General features: G+C 33.6%; 1 protein-coding gene and 1 long non-coding RNA gene across 2 annotated transcripts in view; one reads left to right on the top strand and one right to left on the bottom strand.

Annotated features, from left to right (window-relative positions):
• The window catches only part of LOC106884508 (uncharacterized), a 718,976-nt gene that overhangs the window by 129,248 nt on the left and 569,728 nt on the right, over positions 1–20,000 (top strand). The window lies entirely within an intron of this gene.
• On the bottom strand, positions 2,060–3,303 carry LOC106884516 (uncharacterized). The gene is made up of 2 exons (XR_001411254.3): positions 2,861–3,303; positions 2,060–2,153 (listed from the first exon to the last, which is right to left on the bottom strand). It is a non-coding gene; the product is annotated as an uncharacterized LOC106884516 (long non-coding RNA).

Raw genomic sequence — 20,000 nt, 5'->3', positions numbered from 1 at the left:
ATATATATATATATAACTTAAACCGTTTTATTATCTAATCTTTAAAGTTGTTTCTGTGTATATGCGTTACCGAGAAGGTGGAATAACACCGAAGTATGTCCAACGCTATTGCCTTACTTACGAAAGACGAGGCTCCACTGCATAGCCACATTCAGTTTCAGTTTAACTTTGAGTTACATCCCTATATTTCTTGACTAAAATAAATCATTTAGCTAGTCATTGTGTCTGGTTCACTGCATTAGTAACAGCGTAACTTCTACCATAAAATGTGACGGTCCGGTGACTAGAAAATTACTGTTGGAAAGTAATGATTATTTCATTAAATTATAGCACTGAATTCAAATTATCCAAGTGGATGCGACGCGTTACTAGTTTTTGTTTTGTTTCTTTTTATAGAAATAAACAAAATTGTTTCTCCTTTACTTATTGATTCCCATTCAATCTGGTGAATAATCTCTAAACGCCACCAGAATGTCACCCAAATATGGTTGATCACCACAGGATTCTACGACGAGGAAAAGAAGGAGATTCAGGAAATTTCAAAGGCTTGGTGTACAGAGAAAATGTGGTATGAAAAGTTTTTGTTTCTAGAACTCGTTTCTGAGTGATAAGATGTGTAAGATGCATGGGCACCACGATAGAGTGAGTATAAAAGAAGTCACACTAACTGAGGTAATGGCCTACAAAACGGGAACGATAGACCAAGAACGGCTTACACAACGAGAACAGCTTATGTGGTCACAGACATCAGATATTGTGTTGGTGTGTGTCTGTATGTAGTGTGTGTATTGCATACAATCAGTTTAAATGTACAGAATTACTGTATATGGTACATATTCATGGTAAAACTTTCTAAACTATTCTGTAGTAAGGTTCCCTGATATGATGCTTATACACTATATGAATATAAATGTGTGTGTGTGTGTGTGTGTGTGTGTGTGTGTATGCACGTGTGTGGTGGATGTGCTTCTCATGTATATAACAGGCCAGTTTAGTGTCGAGTGCGTAGATTGTTATTGCTATCAACAAGATAACTTAAGAAACCAATCTAACAATGATCATCCCCTCTCATATGTAAGCTTACATTATGAGATATAAAGAATTTGTAGCGGTAGCTAGATAGTTGAATGATCTACCTTGCAAGAAAGATTATAGAGCAACCTTCCTTCTCTAAGTTTTTTGAAGCATCTGTGTCATGAGACGTGATTCTTAATCATTCAAGAAAGTTAGCGTTTCTTCTGGAAGTTTCTAGAATGTCTAGCTTTCCATTTACTAAAAAGTGCTTGGTAACACAGCTCTTCGCTTCTTAGTCGATTAGACTTAGAGCCATTCACGTCATTGCTATGTCGATCTATTTCTCTACGCCACATGACTGAAAGCCACCACTTCACTGTTATTTCTACATTTTCTATCTGAACATTCTTGCATAGATTACTTCATTCAACTGTATTCTACATTTTGATTCTGTGTCATCATCGACCAATAAAGAAAATATATTTTTTATGTAGTAAATATATAAATCTTGAATTTATTCTTCATCTCTTTATGAACTATTGTAATAACGTACTCGCAGCCACATCAAAACCTTGTACTGACTATATAGTTTCCCCTACAAATTGTTTAAAGACAATACGTGTAGCTTGATGGGAACTTCGTTGCTATTTCTTGCAGGTTCACTAACTATGTTAAGTCTCCTATGTGTTGGTTGTGCGTGTGTGTATTTTAATATGTTTCGCGAATGTCTTTGTCTATATTTATGCGTTTATACTTGTGTCTCTATGTTTTCCTATGTTTTTAATCTCATTCAACAAGCCTCATACTGACCGATACAGCTGGATCAACATATACCTCTGCCAACCATCGTTTCCTGTTGGTATTCTCATTACAGCATCAATCTACTATTGCTATATCTTATATGAAAACGAGAACACACACTCACAATCCATCCGCTTGAGTGGACAACTCAACAGTCGACTTGAATTGAGAGCCAACTATAATATATTGCAGTGTATCTATCGTTTCTTTGAATAGACTTGAAAAATTAGAGTAGACATTGATATATATTCGTCCCAACGCGTCAGATTTATTTAACGTCAAAAATAGCTCAATGTCAACACTAAGTAAAATATTGCCGTACTGGAAAACCTGCCGGGCTGGAATAATAAGCAAAAGGTTAATTAGCTTTTGATATAAATTTCATCAGCTGTCATGCGATTGTCAGGCGGTTGGTGTATAATATTTGTCGATGCATATCAAAAATAAAAGATCAAAATGTTTGCCAATTATGAAGCACAAAGAACAAGTTTAATATCGCATCATATACAGACAATGTTTTATTTTTAATCTAGTATTTATTTGTTTATTTATTTCTTTATTCGCTAATGTATTCATTCATTTCGTGATTATCTATCTGGTTTGAAACACATTAAAATTTAGATGATATTTCATTACGTTGGATACTAATTAGGTTCTGGTGTCTTGGAACAATTTTTTTTCATGATTACTTGAACACAAATGCATATATACATCGATATATGAATAAGTAAGTTCATAAAAGAATATACATACAGGCATAATTATCATATGCAGAGAAATAAGTATATAAAAATACATGTATAAAAATTGATACGTAAAAAGCATGCATGCGTAAAAACATACACGAATACAGACAGACGTAGAAAGAACATACCTACATGTTTAATATATATATATATATATACACCGTTCAACTCGTCACTCACTTGACTTACCATTATTCACACCCACAAACACTTCCCACTCCACACACATTGGCACCAAACACATTTCATCTCCCACACCACACACCATTATCCTCAGTACAAGAAAATTATTTAAGCACCTATCTAAATTTATCTTCAATTCTTGTTGGCACTAGAAATCTATTCAAAACGATTCCCAGGTTCAGATATCTGGAGTATCAAGAGGAGAATTAAACGAAAATATTAGCAGGAATGTGACACCAGCGAAATAGAAGTATCCAAAAAAAATACAAGCTCTTCAATGACGTCACAATGTTCATATTTAATCATAAAGGAGTTTCACTGATTAATTTCTAAAGAAAAATGCCCTGTGTCAAAGAAGAGAGAAAGGAATGCAACATCCAAGAGCTGAAATGTTTAAAGCATCGGACAAAATCCATACTTGAAAAGAAATTTTAATTTGTATAAGCTAGATGAAAGAGAAAAGCATGGACATCGGTGACCCTCGTTGTTGGTTAGGTTCGCGGGATATTCTATATAATTTAATCAATGTCGTATCAAAAGCCAAAAACGCTAAATTGCGGATGATATTTGATAGGAGTTGCTTGTAGGAAAGAATTAATGTGGGATTTGAGAAGACAGGCTCAACAAGAATGATGAAAGAAGTTACGCGTATGCAAACTACGTTTGAGTAAAATTATACGAATCTATCTTGTGTAGAAGAGTAGAACGGGATTTGTATAACAAGAGATTAGCAATATACGATCAGTTGAGAGAGGATGTTCAATTAATTGAAATGTGTGATATGTTGTGATGCCTCAAGGAACCACGCAACTTCGTACAAAGGATATTGGCTGTTAAATCAGAATCGTTAAGTGGGCGAGATAACGAGTAACCTCTTCATAAGATTGTAGCCTATTGCATGTATAATAGCCACACAAAAATTTCTTGTGTATTTCTAGAAGAAAAGTGAAGAAAGATACAAATTTAGTATTCTCTAAAGCAAACAAAGACTGGGTGCACAGGAAAAGTGACCCATAAAATAACTTTTGAATTTACAACTCATTTCTATATTTTGGGTGATCTCAACATCAGTCACAACTATATTTTTTTAATGCTTTCAATCTCCGGATATAGAATGAGTGCGACGATCGCCCTCGGGTATTAGCTTATCATGCCGACACTGTTATTTCAACCTCGACTAGGAGAGATGAATTCTTCTCTGTTTATCATCATTATTAGTTAGGAGAAATATAAGGACACTCACATACACAAGACACATTTTTGACTTAGAAGCACAGATTCATGCAGATTCACATACAGACATACACAACTACATGCAGACATACGCATGCATACACACACGCGCACACACACATACACACACGCACACGCACACACACACACACACGCACACACACACACACACACACATATATATATATATATATATATATATATATATATATATATATATATATATATATATATATATATATATATATATATATATATATGTATATATATATATATATATGCGCAGTCATGACTGTGTTCTAAGAAGCTTGCTTCCCAACCACAGGATTCCTGATTCAGTCCCACAGCGTGGAACCTTGGGCAAGTGTCTTCTACTATAGCATCGGGCCGACCAAAGCCTTGTGAGTGAATTTGGTTTACAGAAACTGAAAGAAGCCCGTCGTATATGCACGTGTGTGTGTGTGTGTGTGTGTGTGTGTGTGTGTGTGTGTGTGTGTGTGTGTGTGTGTGTGTGTGTATCTGTGTTTGTCCCTTCAACATCACCTGAAACCGATGTCGGTGTGTTTACGTCTACGTAACCTAACGGTTTAGCAAAAGAGACGATAGAATAAGTACTAGGCTTACAAAGAATATGTCCCAGGAGTTTTTGTGGAAGGTTTTAGCAAAGCTCAGGATTCCCGGGAGTATGCCAAATTTCAGAGATAATTTGAAACACCAGAATGTTACAAACGAAGACTTTGAGTATCTAGCGAGAAACAGAGCAGATTGGAGGAGAAAGTATTTTTCCTGTTTCAAAATTCCGAAGCTCAAAGAGTACTTTTTGAAGATCAGCCACTATAAAATACGAAACGAAACCAAGAAAACTGCGGTATTCCCGCAAACCACCATTGTCTAATCGATCTAGCTGAGAAATCACAGACTATGTGCTGGTTTAATAGGTCATGCTCGTATCCATATTCCGCTTGGTGGCCAGTGGACTCGCATGAGGAGTCACCAGGTCAAGTGAATGAATTTTAAACGTTGGCGAATAATGGGAATAAGAGTGTGAGTGTGTTATTGATTGTCTCTATTGCGTGCTCCTTTTATTTTCTACGGTTGGATATTTTTGTCTTCTCGCTGCACACTCGTACTCTTCGATGAGGGAGTTCCGCATATACATATACATGTGTGTATGTGTGTTGTGTGTGTGTGTGTGTGTGTGTGTGTGCGTGTGTGTATGTGTATGTGTGTGTGTGTTTGTGTGTGTGTGTGTGTGTGTTTGTGTATGTGTGTTTATGTATGTGTGTGTATGTGTGTATGTGTATTTGTTTGTATGTCCATGTTGGACCGCTGTACTCTACAGGGTTTTTTTTTTCATTCTCTCTGTTTATTTTCACTTTTTTCTTTCTGTTGTAAAGCGTGAGCTCGAAGCGTAAAATACTTTTTCATTTTTCCCGAGCGTCAAACCTACACCTGTCTTCGTCTTTTGTTTTCCTATTAATTTCAGTTATATAAATACAGATGGTTTGCATAATTTAGAAGTAGAGATTTCAGCCTTGAAGATGAAGATCGAACAGGACGTCCATTTGAGTTTGATGATAAGCTCCTTGAGGCATTACTTGAAGATTATCCTGCATTATCAGTTGAAGAATTAGCAATAAAGCTTAGTTCAACCCATACAACTGTTCATCGTCATCTTCAACAACCTGGAAAGATTCTTAAAATTGGAAAATGGGTGCTTCATGAATTGTCGAAAGTAACCGCAAATCCCGAGTTGACATCTGCTCTTCTCTCCATTCTCGCGAACTCATTTCACGCTCTTTGGATAGACTTGTAACTGGTGACGAGAAATCGATCTTCTATCGAAATGTTAAACGTCGTAAACAATGACTTGGTGAAAGGGAAAAAGCTCAACCACAACCGAGAAGGGAACTTCATGGCAAAAAGGCTCTTGTCTCTATCTGGTGGGATTGCAAAGGAGTAATTCACTTTGAATTGTTACCACCTAATGCAACAATCAATGCTCAAGTCTACTGTCAAACATTAGAGCGTTTGAACCAAGCTTTGAAGAAAAAAAGACCCGCTTTAGTGAATCGAAAAGGAGTGAATTTTCATCGGGTAAATGTGCGATCCCACACTGCAAAGATCACGTCAGAGAAGATCGAAGAGATTGGTTGGGAACAAATTCCTCAACCACCTTATTCTCCCGACCTATATGATATTTATGAGTACTTGTGTGGGCATGTGCAGGGTCGTGGTGGTGACTTTCCATCACCCAAAATTTATATAAATGACATTTGTCTACGATTCCTCAGTGTAAGTGATACTAAAAATTTAGGTTGCAAATTGATATTCTCAAACATTTGGCCATACTGCAAATATGCGTACATACGTTCACGAAAAACACTCATACATACACATATACGCGCGCACATAAATAGACCTATAGATGCAGAAATCTGTCTTGCAAAAGAGTTTTCTACAGAGAGACATGATTGCAAATATTTTTTTCTTCCATAGACCTATATACGAGTAAGTGCGTGTGGGTGTTACATTTTAAATCCTGACTATCCTACACCATAACCCGTTTTTATTAGGGATACTAAAAAAAAACAACTTTTATCGACGTTTCTACACCATCATCAGAATATGAGGTGATACTGTCCTGTATACTGCCTCCTTTATAGTGGGCAACTTGTTTTAATGCAGAATTTACTACCAGAGTTTGAAAAAGTTGTGTGCTACCAACCATGTATTCTAAGAGTTAGACGTGCATATCTGGTCTGTATACTTTAGATTTGTGATGTGATGCAAGTATTGCTTCTTTAGTTAAATGTCTATATTTGTGGGTAATTTTATTTAGATTTAATGCATTATCTGTTAATATTTTTCTACCTGCACGTTTTTATATAGTGCAGCCTGCAGGGTGTTGCAATTGCCACATACAGACCCTCCACAAGAAATTTCACCTTCCAATGAAATATATGCACTTAATTTTATGCAGTGTGTACATTCCTCCTGCTGGAAATACAACCGCATGTTAATCAATATGTTTTCCTGCGTGTGATGATTGCGCGCGTGTGTGTGAATGTATGAGTATATAGCCATTGCCTATACTCATCTCTGTCTTTCTCTGTATATATACAATGTGAATGTGTGCGTGTGCGTGAGCTCGTGTATGTGTTAGTGTGTGTGTGTGTGTGTGTGTGTGTGTGTGTTTATGTGCGTGTGTGTATATATTACCGGGTTACTTTCATACGCATCTTTCAAGCAATTAATTTGATTATATGTGTATTCTTTCTGTGTCCCACTGGTTCATTCCATTTATCTATCTTTCTACCTGTCTATCCAACTATCTAACGATCTCTCTCTTTGTTTGTCCATCATTCTGTCTCAACCAATTATATTCCGCCCTTCATCTGATGTCACACAAAACCTATGTTTCCGCTAATGGAACGTCAGAACAAATAGGTTTGCTTTCAAACCCTAATAAATATCTTAATTACAATCCTAAACATTTGCAAACGTCATTACTGCTGATTTGATTTGGGTGTATACGAGATACTTTGTATTGGAAATTTCTTTCTACTGATACATTCAGAGTAGACTATATGTAAGGCAGTCCATCTTTGTGATTATAAAGCGTTCTCACAAAATAACAAAATAAACAGGTATACACAAACACTCACATACGCATATGTATGTATATACATATATGCATATATATATATATATGTGTGTGTGTGTGTGTATATACGTATACATATATGTATGTATATGTATACACACACACACACACACACACACATATATATATATATATATATATATATATATATATATATACATAAATACATATACGAATGTGCTTATGTGATGTAAATATATATATAGATAATCTACATACACACACGCGCACACACACACACACACAAATATATATATATATATATATATATATATATATATATATATATATATATATATATATATATATATATATATATACATACACATATACATATATACATGTAGATACATTATGTGTATCGTTCAATATGTCATTATACTCAAAGGTAAGGTCATTAATTTTATATTGTTATCAAATTTAGTGTGTCAGAAATATACTCAATTATAATCATTTAAATCGTACCAGCTATTTATACCAAAGTGATCATAAAAAGCGGCTGAGTATACATAATCTTTTGCAATTATATCTCTTTTGTAAATGAAATTACGTATTGTTTGTGTTTCTTAATTGGTATGACATATTCTTGGCTAACACTTGTGAGGTGAAATTTCATTCCATGGGATAGACTTCATGGTTGATTTAGCAAAATGCTAATGCGTATATCAAAATTTAATATGACTATCTAGGCGCAATATAATAAAAATTATAATAAACGGCTTGAGACAATATAATACTCTAAAGGAAGAGATCGTATCGTCAATAATTGTGATGAAGGGTGCTAAAGCACCTATATTGCAAGAAATAATAGTTAAAATCTCTTAATGAGCGCAATATATACATAGTATATATACAATATATATATATATATATATATATATATATATATATATATATATATATATATATATATATATATATATATATATATATATATATATATATATATATACAATATACACACTGACAGAGGTTTAACCACCCGATGAGTGTCTCTAGGATCAATAGACTAGAGTAATTATTACTCAAACGCTCGATGGTTTGGCTAAATCCGGCTGCCTTAATATATATTTTTACCACATTGATAGATTTTAACTCGCATTTATTGCAATACATGTGCTTCGGCACTCCCAGTCACAACTGGCTACCATGAAATTTTCCCTGATATATATATATATATATATATATATATATATATATATGTGTGTGTGTGTGTGTGTGTGTGTGTGTGTGTGTGTGTGTGTGTGTGTATTATCTTGATCTTATAATATTTACTTTGTATTATATTATACATTTTTATAGTACTTTTAATTATAATCTTTTCCCTAATACTATATATTTATATATATTTTATACTGTGAAACTTAATTGAATTTCATTAAATTGATTTTAATTGAGTTTTTACCTGTAATTTGGGATTTTATCCCTATTATATAGATAGATAGATAGATAGATAGATAGATAGATAGATACATAGATAGATAGATAGATAGATAGATAGATATATATATAGATAGATAGATAGATAGATGGATATACACAGTGGGACATGGAATAAGAGAATGAAGAAGAGTGAAGAGATGTATATCTGAGTGATGATTTCTTTAGAACGAAAGAGAAATACAAGTAGTATAACTGTAGTTTCTTGAAATTGAATATTCATCTCGCTATCCAAGTTCCTTGTCTCTGCGATCTTCAAGCGAGACTTGAAGCGTGCAGCGCGCAAAACTCGAGTAATGATATGGGCATAGTTTTAAGTTTTCACGGCTGGTAGATACTACCTCTCTCTTCCCCTCTCTCTCTCTCTCTCTCTCTCTCTCTATCTCTCTATCTATCTCTCTCTCTCTCTCTCTCTCTATCTATCTATCTATCTATCTATCTCTCTCTCTCTCTCTCTATCTCTCTCTCTCTGTATATATATATATATGGTCACTGATTTATTTATAACTTAGAGTACGCTGAAAATTTCTCTGTCGTTAAGTGTACTTTAGTAGAAATCGAGAAGTAAACGTGTACGATCTGTTCTTTATTTCTTCATCTATTAAGTCGCTGCATTGCACATGACTTTCTTTGTAGCTAGAGTGTACTGTGAATTAAAATACGATGACACTGATGGGTTGGTTGGTATGTTAGCAAGTTAGTAACACTTTCTCTGGCATGAGTTTTGCCTGACGGGTCTCGATCAAAATGCTGTAGCTTAAGTTTATTTGTAGGTTGACCACCGAATGAACGACAATAGTGAAATCGCCTATGTAATGTAATTCTGACGAAGATTTTCATGATAAATTATAGTACACTGGTGGTTTTTACTTAAAGTTCTTACTTCATTTTCTTCTTGGCTCTCAGTTTTCTGACACTGAACAGTGCCCAACTGATGCACATGCTGAAATTGTACAACTTACACAAGATCGAATAGGAAAAAGTGAAAAATTTCGGATTGACATTCAACCAAAGTTAATGGTGTAAAACATTAAAAATGCATCTGCTATAAGAAATGAAAAAATTGCTTTGTACGAGTTAACGAAATATGTAAAAATATGTAGTCATGAATCGTAAACAATCGCGAATAATGCAACCTAAATGTTCGTTCCTGATAACGATAGTCGACTGTGAAATTAATGTCCGCTGGTATTCGCGTATAAATATATGTGTAGTGCATAAAGGTATCCTCTATATACTTTTTCTATTCTCTCTACATTACCCTTTCAATGTTCAGTGGGTGCATATATATATATATATATATATATATATATATATATATATATATATATATATATATATATATATATATATATATATATATATATACATATGCGTATGTATGTTTGTATGTATGTATGTATGTATGCATGTGATATGCAGGAGACTGACTGGGAGAGCAATACATGTCATCGCCACAGATGGAGGAAGAAGGTTAAGGAGGAGGTCGACACTTTTGTGAGAGCCAATATTCTGCATGAAGAACTTAAGCGTGCTGATCGAAAGCGCACTACTAGTGTAGTGAATGAGGAAAGCTTGGTTTGCCATGTTTGCATTCATGTATGCTTGCCAAAAGCAGGGCCCATTAGCTACCAACAGACCGCAAATGCAAAATATAACTTAATCCTAGAGCGCACAATGTTCCTGAAGCTCAGCAATAGTCTTCCTCGGTTACGAGTGGACGGCCATCATGTATGTATATATATATATATATATATATATATATATATATATATATATATATATATATATACATATATATCGATGCACGAGCTCTACAGTATTTGCTAAACCTTGTTCTTCCGGTATGGTCCCATTTTACTGTTCATTGTACTTTATACATGTTTATGTGTGACTGTGTGTTCAAATGATATTTTCCCAAGCATATACACGTGTTTATTTTCTGTATATACTGTGATGTGTATACATTTTTATATGTTTTTAACTAGTTTAGAGATTTCATTATGCGTGTACATTTGCAGATACCGCACTGTATATATATTCTTACATGTATTTATTTCTAGGTGTGTTTCAGTAGTCTTTGACCAGCAATGCTCTGCTAATATATGCACATATAACCCAAGACAAAATAGTATGCATTAAAGTAGATGTAAAAATGTAAAAACAAAAGAAAACGGAAAAGCAAGCAATGAAATCTCATGATTTTCATGTGCGTTAGCTTTTTGCATAGAAGAAAAACAATGGGTAGATTTATTTATTTATTCATGTATTTCTCTGTTATTTTATTTTCCTTTTCATCGTTTACTGTGGGTAAATGTTGACAGATCACCAAATGAAATATCGCTCCATGACGTTAATATAATTGGGGCCAACCAAGTTTGCATAATAAAACAATTTACTTGAATCCATGTTTCATTCATCCAATCGAAACAAGCCACAAAACAAATGTAAAAACTATGTAATCTGATAAAAGATACTTTTTTTTTTTACAGTTTATCTGTATCTCATTCTCTTCTTCACTCTTTCTCTCACCTTCCTCCCTCTCTCACGTAAACTACTATTTACTTTGTCATTGCATGCCGTTTTCGTTTCGATTTTTGTATTCCTCTCTTTGATTGTTCTAGCTATTTTTCCATATAATCTTTACTTCTACCCTTACACTAATACCACCATTTTGTTTCCTGTTTTATTTTTGAACTGTTGTCTAATAAACGGATTTAATATATGATTGGCTTGGTTGTTGTCGTTTTTCCATTTGCCGAATGCATATTATTTTATTTACTTCATTCATAATTTATCTTCAAAACGCAAGACAAATGAAATTCTATATATACTTCCTGAATGACAAGAGAAAATGTAAATGTTCTAAATCCAATATATACATAGATATGCATCAATGTGATTTCATATAAACAATACTTATACGTCTACAAAGAATTTCGTGGACATGGACATGAACACGAAGTGTTTATCATACGTTAACAATTAATGGTACAATCCTTTTTGACGGATTCTACATTAAAAGCAACAACGGCATTAGCATGATTTGTTTATACACATGCGGTGGGTAGTGTGAGCGTGTGTATTTCTTTGTGTGTGTGCGCGTGAGTGTGAGTGTTTATGTGTACTTATATCACTCATATTATAAATGCCGTTTTGTATTAATGTATTCGATGTGATGCAGGACAAAATAGACCGGTCTCATATAAAGCTTTCTCACTTGATAGATAGGTAGATAGACCGACAGACGGATGGAAAGAAAGGCAGATAGATAGATAGGTAGGTAGGTAGGTAGGTAGGTAGGTAGGTATGCAGGCAAACAAACAGACAGACAGATAGATAGATAAATAGATAGATGTTGGATGGATACATAAATACATACATGAATGAATACATACATACACACACAAATGCATACACACACATACATACATACATATTTTCATGCAATCAACCTTTAGCAAGTAAACGACGACAAAAAAAAAGCGATTATAAGATTTATCCCAAGAGCAGTTAGAAACACAAAGACAAGCAAAGAGACATATTACTACAATTGCGAACAAATGTTCCCAAAAATCGCCTTCGTAAAAGAATTACTAAATTAAATTTCACCTGCAAAGCCTCTTCCTGATCAGTATTACGTTTTATCAACTTTCTGAAGTTTTAGTTTATATACGGATGATGTATTACGTTGAACTTAAAAAGGATATTTCCTCTGTAGCATTCTTTTATATCTTCTATTGCTTAATTTAAATAAATTTATCTAAATATAAAAGTAGTTGCCTGTATTCTAATGGTATTTTATTCTATTACGTTTTCTACACATTTAAGACGCATATTTGATATTATACATGATGGCATGAGCGCACTCGTATATGTATATATATATATATATATAAAATAATAATAATAATACTAATAATAATAATAATAATAATAATAATAATAATAATAATAATAATAATAATAATAATAATAATAATAATAATAATTTAAAGAGAATCTCATTACTTAAAGTTTCAGGGAAGCAAGAAACACACTCTTGATCATTCGGCTGTAAGGTTTGTTTTCACTGTCCGATGAGTATGGCTCTAATTGTTTTTAAAAATGAAACAGTTTGGCGTATGACAGTATTCGAGGACCTACCCACCGTACCTATATCAAAGTTGGGTAGCCTACAAGTTTGATAATATATATCCTGGTAATGGACGTAAGGAGTGAAGAAAACAATGCCTTTAATCATATAAATTGAGTCAAATAAATGAAAGAAGGGACCGGCCATAAACTCTAAACATTTTACCCTAAATACATAGATTATTACCGTACTTCTTATTACATTCTCAACAATATATTAACCCTCATAGAAAATGAAGTAGTAAAATGCCTTTGATTCCCAAATAGTGATTAAAGCTGAAATTGTGTCCAAGTGTTAAATCACATTTTGTGCAAAAGGAAAATTCATGAAAGCCAACAAAGCAAGATAAAATGGGAATATACGGGTGAACGAATAACAATAAAAAAAAAGAGATATATCACATTCGAAGTTCTGTGTTGATCCAACGACAATTCATTCCCTTGACTGCAGTAGGGAAGAACGAGAACAAACACAGCAAAACAAAATGAAAACACACGATACATTCATTGTGTGCACAAACACTGACACACACATACATATATATATATATATACTTATATACATATATATGTATACACATATATATATGCGCATATATATATATATATATATATATATATATATATATATATATATATATATATATATATATATATATATATATATACATATACATGTATTTATAAATACATATATATTCATATATATATATATATATATATATATATATATATATCATACATGTATATTTATGTGTGTGTATATGTGTGTATACATTTACATCAATGCAATATGGTCATTTGTGTTTGCGTGTGAGTATGTGTACTTGTTCTTATCCATGTAATTAGGTTGTCACAGACATCGATAGAGTTGTATATTACAACAAAGGATCATTTATGATTAAACAACTGTGTCTTCTAAAAAGAACTAATAAAACACGAACATTTGCATGTACACACACACAAACGCACAAACAAATACACACTCTCACACACGTATGCCTGTATTTTGTATGTACGTGTGAGTGTACACATATATAAAACAGTATATATATGCATATATGTACATATATTGTATATATATACATATAAACATGCTTACACGCATGGACACATACACAAAGAGACACACACACCTACAAATATATCTATATATATACACACAAATACTCCTGTATATACACAAATGCTCACATATGTATATGCGTAAGCACATACTTATGCATATATATATATATATATATATATATATATATATATATATATATATATATATATATAAACAAGCCTGCGCGTTGATTTTGTACAGCGATTGATACAAGAGCAAAAAAAATGTTGTATGCAATTCTCTGTCCGTTGTAATACATAGACTTTGATGAGACGTGGACAACTAAAAATTAATGACCCAGCAACATTACAGGCGAACAAGGGAATGGTGCAGAACGGTGGAATAAATGTTAATTTGATAATGAAAACAACGGTTATATGTCTAAACAGAATCAGCCTTTGTAAAGTGTGCTTCTTTTGAGATCGATGATTTTATAGGTCCATGGATTCGACATATGTTGATTGGTCTACTGGGTTAAGTGAGGTAAAACAAAATGTAGGAGATAGAAGGGCGAAGAAGTAATTGTTAGGGAGAGGAGCGTGCAAAGAGTGGGAAAGTTGATGATGATGAATATGATAATAGAAGATTATAGAAAAACTGAAAGCGAAGAGGAACCTTATATTGGAGGTTGATATACATACAGAGAAGCATAGATACATATATCCATATATATATGCATTAATATATGTGAAAGTATATGTATATATATATATATATATATATATATATATATATATATATATATATATATATGTGTGTGTGTGTGTGTGTGTGTGTGTGTGTGTGTGTGTGTGTGTGTGTGTGTTTGTGTGTGTGTGTGTGTGTGTTTGTGTGTAGATAGATAGATAGATAGATAGATAGATAGATAGATATGAGCATATATTAGTCTGGGGATATATACATATATACATATGGACGCACACACACTTATATAATGTGTGTGCGTGTGTTTGAATGCGTGCGCAGGCACACATGTGAGAAGATAACTGGGAAGATTGATAGAATCATAGAGTTAGTGGCTGAAAGAGATGGAAAATAATTTAGTATAGAAGAAAGCGCGTCGGTAAGAGTAAAATATAGATTGAGAGAGAGAGATAGAAAAAATATAATAAGCGACATAAGTGGGACAGAAATGGAGCGTATGAAATCAAAGAGACAGTCATACAGGATGATATCTTGAGAAAATAAGAAAGTAGGTTTGTAATCCGTTAAAACAATCAAGAAAGACAGAGAGAGAGAGAGAGAGAGAGAGAGAGAGAGAGAGAGAGAGAGAGAGAGAGAGAGAGAGTAAAGAATATAGTGATATATGAAACAGATCATGAGAGAAGGGATTAAATAGGGGAGGAGATAGAAAATCAATAAAAAAAACCTGTGACTGAATGAATCGCCATACCAAACTAACAAAGATGCACGCGAGCACGCACACATATACACACATACACACATATGACAAGATTCTAACTTTTTTACTTGTTCTAGTCATTGAAATGCATCCATGCTGGCACAGTTTTAGAGGATTTTTGTCATTTGAATGAACCCCAGTATTTTTTAAGCCTGGTTCTTATTCTATCGGCCCCCCTACGAAACTTCTAAGTAAAGTGCACGTAGAAAACACACCATTAGTCAAGCTGCCGTTAAGAGACAAACACAACTACACACGCATAGATATAGAAACACACACACACACACACTCACAGATAGATAGACAGATAGATAGATAGATAGATAGATAGATAGATAGATAGATGAGGTTCAACTTCATCCTTACAAAGAATATTCTCTACTCGCAGTATGCAGTAATTTCATCAGTAGAGGTTCCATTCATAGTTATTATTTTGAAAAATATTTTGAACCGATAATCTTATCTTAACTTTTCTATTCTCCTGAAACACACATACTCATTCACACGCGCAAGCACGCATACACACACACACACACGTATATACATACATACATATATACATATATATATATATATATATATATATATATATATATATATATATATATATATATTCATTTACTTGTTTCAGTCATTAGAGGCTAATAGCGTAGGCTATATAGCTCTTCAAACTGTAGAGGTAGAATTCCGTTACGGACATATGCTTAACTGCATGTAAATACATTACTGCTCTATGCTTTCGAGTGTGCTTCTTTTTTGGATATATGATACACTGACTGACTGTATAAATATGTGTGCGGAGGCGGGGGTGCGTGTTGATATCCTTTAACTGATGTAAAGGTACTTAAGCAACTCTAGGTACTTGAGATAGGTACATTCAAGATCAATAAATCTCAAATATACTCTGCCTTTGGAATTGAATTCTTTTTCTTTAGTTAAATGACAATAAAACAATAGATTTCTCAAATAGATTTCCGAGTTAAGCTGAAGGAAACAAATAAATCTCACGATTCAGTAAATCTGCAAACGTCGGAGGTTGTGCGAAGGCTTTTGCATCGTCGAGCAGATGAGAAACAATATTCTTCTTCGACAGAACCATTCTTTATTTGAAGTATTTATACAACACATTTCTACAACTTATTCCTTATTCTTTACAACAATGTAAACTTGGAGAACGTACATTGTTTTATACAGAAATAGCCAAATACTTGCAGATAGTATGACCTCATGGCTTATGAGCTGGTCCTCAATTATTTATACACTCTTTATATCTGTTTTTTATACAAGTGCATATTGAACAGTGAGATGGTGTTTTTTATTTGCTTTGTATTGTATTTTTTTTTTTTTTTGGTGGTTCATGAATGACAATGTAAGGGAAGTGAGATTATAGTAACTACGTCTACAACAAATTGTTTCCCTCTCAACCAAAGTATTCAATAATGAATTAATGAGATCCTACACAAAATTCTTAGAACCATTACCTGTACATGAGTTTTTCTTGTTTTATGAACCTCGATAGAATAAATTGCAAAACCAGCGCGCCGAAGAGACGGGAACTTCGAAAACTAAAGCATTTTTTAACCAGGAGTTCATCCTTATGTTCAGTCAATAACGTATTTGTTTCGCGCTAAAATAATAAGATCTGACATTTGCGATGTTCTACAGGGTATGTGCGTTGTAATGAAGTAAGATTGCTACAGTGACGAACAAAAGCATAATTGCTACAATAAAATGGTATACTCATGAATATTGTATAGAATACGTGTGTTAGTAGCTGATTGTTTTGTTAGCATAAATTTTGGTTTAATTCTGCTTTTAATACGTGACATTTTTACTGATGTCTTTTTACCCGGGGAAAGGTTAGAAATGATAGAGGGAAAATTAATTGAAGAAAATATACTACCGTTCTTTGCTGCATTTTAAATTTCTGGATTGCAACACAAACCCAAGAAACAATATAAACTCTGATCAAAACGACAATTAATTAATACGACTCATTTAATCAAGCGTTTTTTTTTTCTGTAAACATTTAACTTTAAAAGCATTTATGACACCAGACAACAAAGGAGCCTCTAAGTAAGTGATAATACTAACTAGAACTAGCTGTTAAATCCCCGTCAAATTACACACGTTTGTCTTCTTCCTGAAGTGTACATTGTATCCTGTAGTCTTAAATACAGAGAAAGATGAGACGAAATGGATTTGATCGAAGGTTTGCTGACCTAAGCGTAAACAATAACAACGAATAAATATTTCAACAACGAGCAGTTAAGTAAACAGTTGGTGGTTGTTTGATCGAACAGATATTACTGCTTTTAATCGTATTCTCCTACCTTATAAAAAACAAGGACATGTTTGATAGTCTTCGAATTCAGAGACTCTTCGAATTCAGCCAACTTGCAAGATATAACATAAACATTTCAGTTAAAACTCATAATGCCTAACATATAGAATGACATATTGGATATTGTAGTCCTAAATACATTACGCCTGAAAATTAATATGGAGTTTTATGGCTGAGGCGTCTTGGAGCATAGATGCTTCATTATGGTTGACTGGAGGTAAGCAAAAGAAATCACGACCACTAAGGGGATCTAAACAAAGTGCATTCATTGAAATATCAACTTTAGTTGTTGCAATGATAGAAGAAACAAAGTATCAGCTGCTATACAGGAAAACTCATATTTTAGATGATTACACCAAGAAAATGCATCAGGACATGCGTTAATTGCAATGCCACACGAACACTATTAGATCACAACACATTGCGAATTCCAGCAGCCGAGTTCAAAAATATGAATAGCGGCTCTGCAAGAAATAACAGTCAAATCTATGATATCACACCCTATAATCTTAAAGGAAAATGAAGGCCACATGGGGGAATTCACACAGGTTAAGATTGAAAGAAAAATATTGTATGTTCCGCATTGGAGCATCTTATGATTGTATATTTTAAAATTAGGATGATCTTGGGCAACACGGCGACAGCATACAGAATACCAACAATAATACAGACATAATAAAGAATACGTAATAACATCAACCCCCATCAACTGTCCTACCATACCACAAATTTTAAGTGCAATTGTTTATCTTGTCATTGGAAGAATTTTCAACGAGCACAAATGACATGTACACAAGTAATACAAATAGCAGAGCAGGTAATATGATTCTTACTATCATAGACACATGGCCTGAATTTTTGCAGTAGAAGGATTACAACGACTTCAATGCTCAACTGGTATGCATTTCATCAGCGGATGAAAGGCTTAGTCGACCTAAGCGAAATTGGAACTCAGAAGGTAAGGACGGACGAAATGCTGATAAAGATTTTGTCCGACGTACTGATGATTCTGCCAACTCACCGCCTTAATCACATATGACGTAATCCTTTCTATTATAGGAAGAAGGCCTGAAATTATAGGGGAGGATATTATTTGATCACATTGACTCCAGTGCCCAACTGGTGTTTCGTTTATCGATCAGGAAAGGATGAAAGTGAGTTTCGACGGAATTTGAAATCAGAACTTAAAACGGACGAAATGACGCTTAGCATTTTGTCTAGTGCCAACGATTCCGTCAGTTAATATAATACCAGCACAAATGTATCTCTCTGGTTATCTTTATAATGTAGCAACATTAGGATTAAAAACTTTCTATATCAAAAACAACCTACACCAAACCACTTAAACATCAAACCAAACAAACTAGAATAGGCTCAAGCCAGTTATACTACTCAGCTCAAAAGACTTAGGAGCCACAATCACATGATAAAAAAACCTTTAATTCTATTTCAACCACCAGTCAATGTACTGTCACATAGCAATGAACAAAACAACTCATCATGGAATAAAACATCATAAAGAATAAAACACACCGAAACAAATCAATTTCATAGTTTTTACAAATCCTTGTGGACCAACCTCCATTAGAAGGCAGAATTACAGTTCAGAGAACTATAGCGTAACATTTGCCAAACAGCATCCATATTTCAGCCCTTACATGAAGAAAAATAGCACCGGTCTTATCTTCGCCCCAGGCGCACGAAAGAAACACTAAGCAACCAACTGATCTGATAAAAATAACAGCAGAATTCGTTTCAAATCATATTCCACTATCTAAGACATATAAAAACACATTATGTGAATTAAAATCGTACTGTCATATTTGGACGTTCATACGTAGACCTGAGATACAAGGATTGACTTGTGGTTACACAACAGTAGTATATCTCCACGGGAATTGTGAGAAATACTAAACAACTGAAATAAC

Source organism: Octopus bimaculoides, chromosome 4 (genome assembly GCF_046866305.1).
Source record: "Octopus bimaculoides isolate indiv1 chromosome 4, ASM4686630v1, whole genome shotgun sequence".
Taxonomy (NCBI): Eukaryota; Metazoa; Mollusca; class Cephalopoda; order Octopoda; family Octopodidae; genus Octopus; species Octopus bimaculoides.
This window is presented reverse-complemented; position numbering and strand designations above follow the sequence as displayed.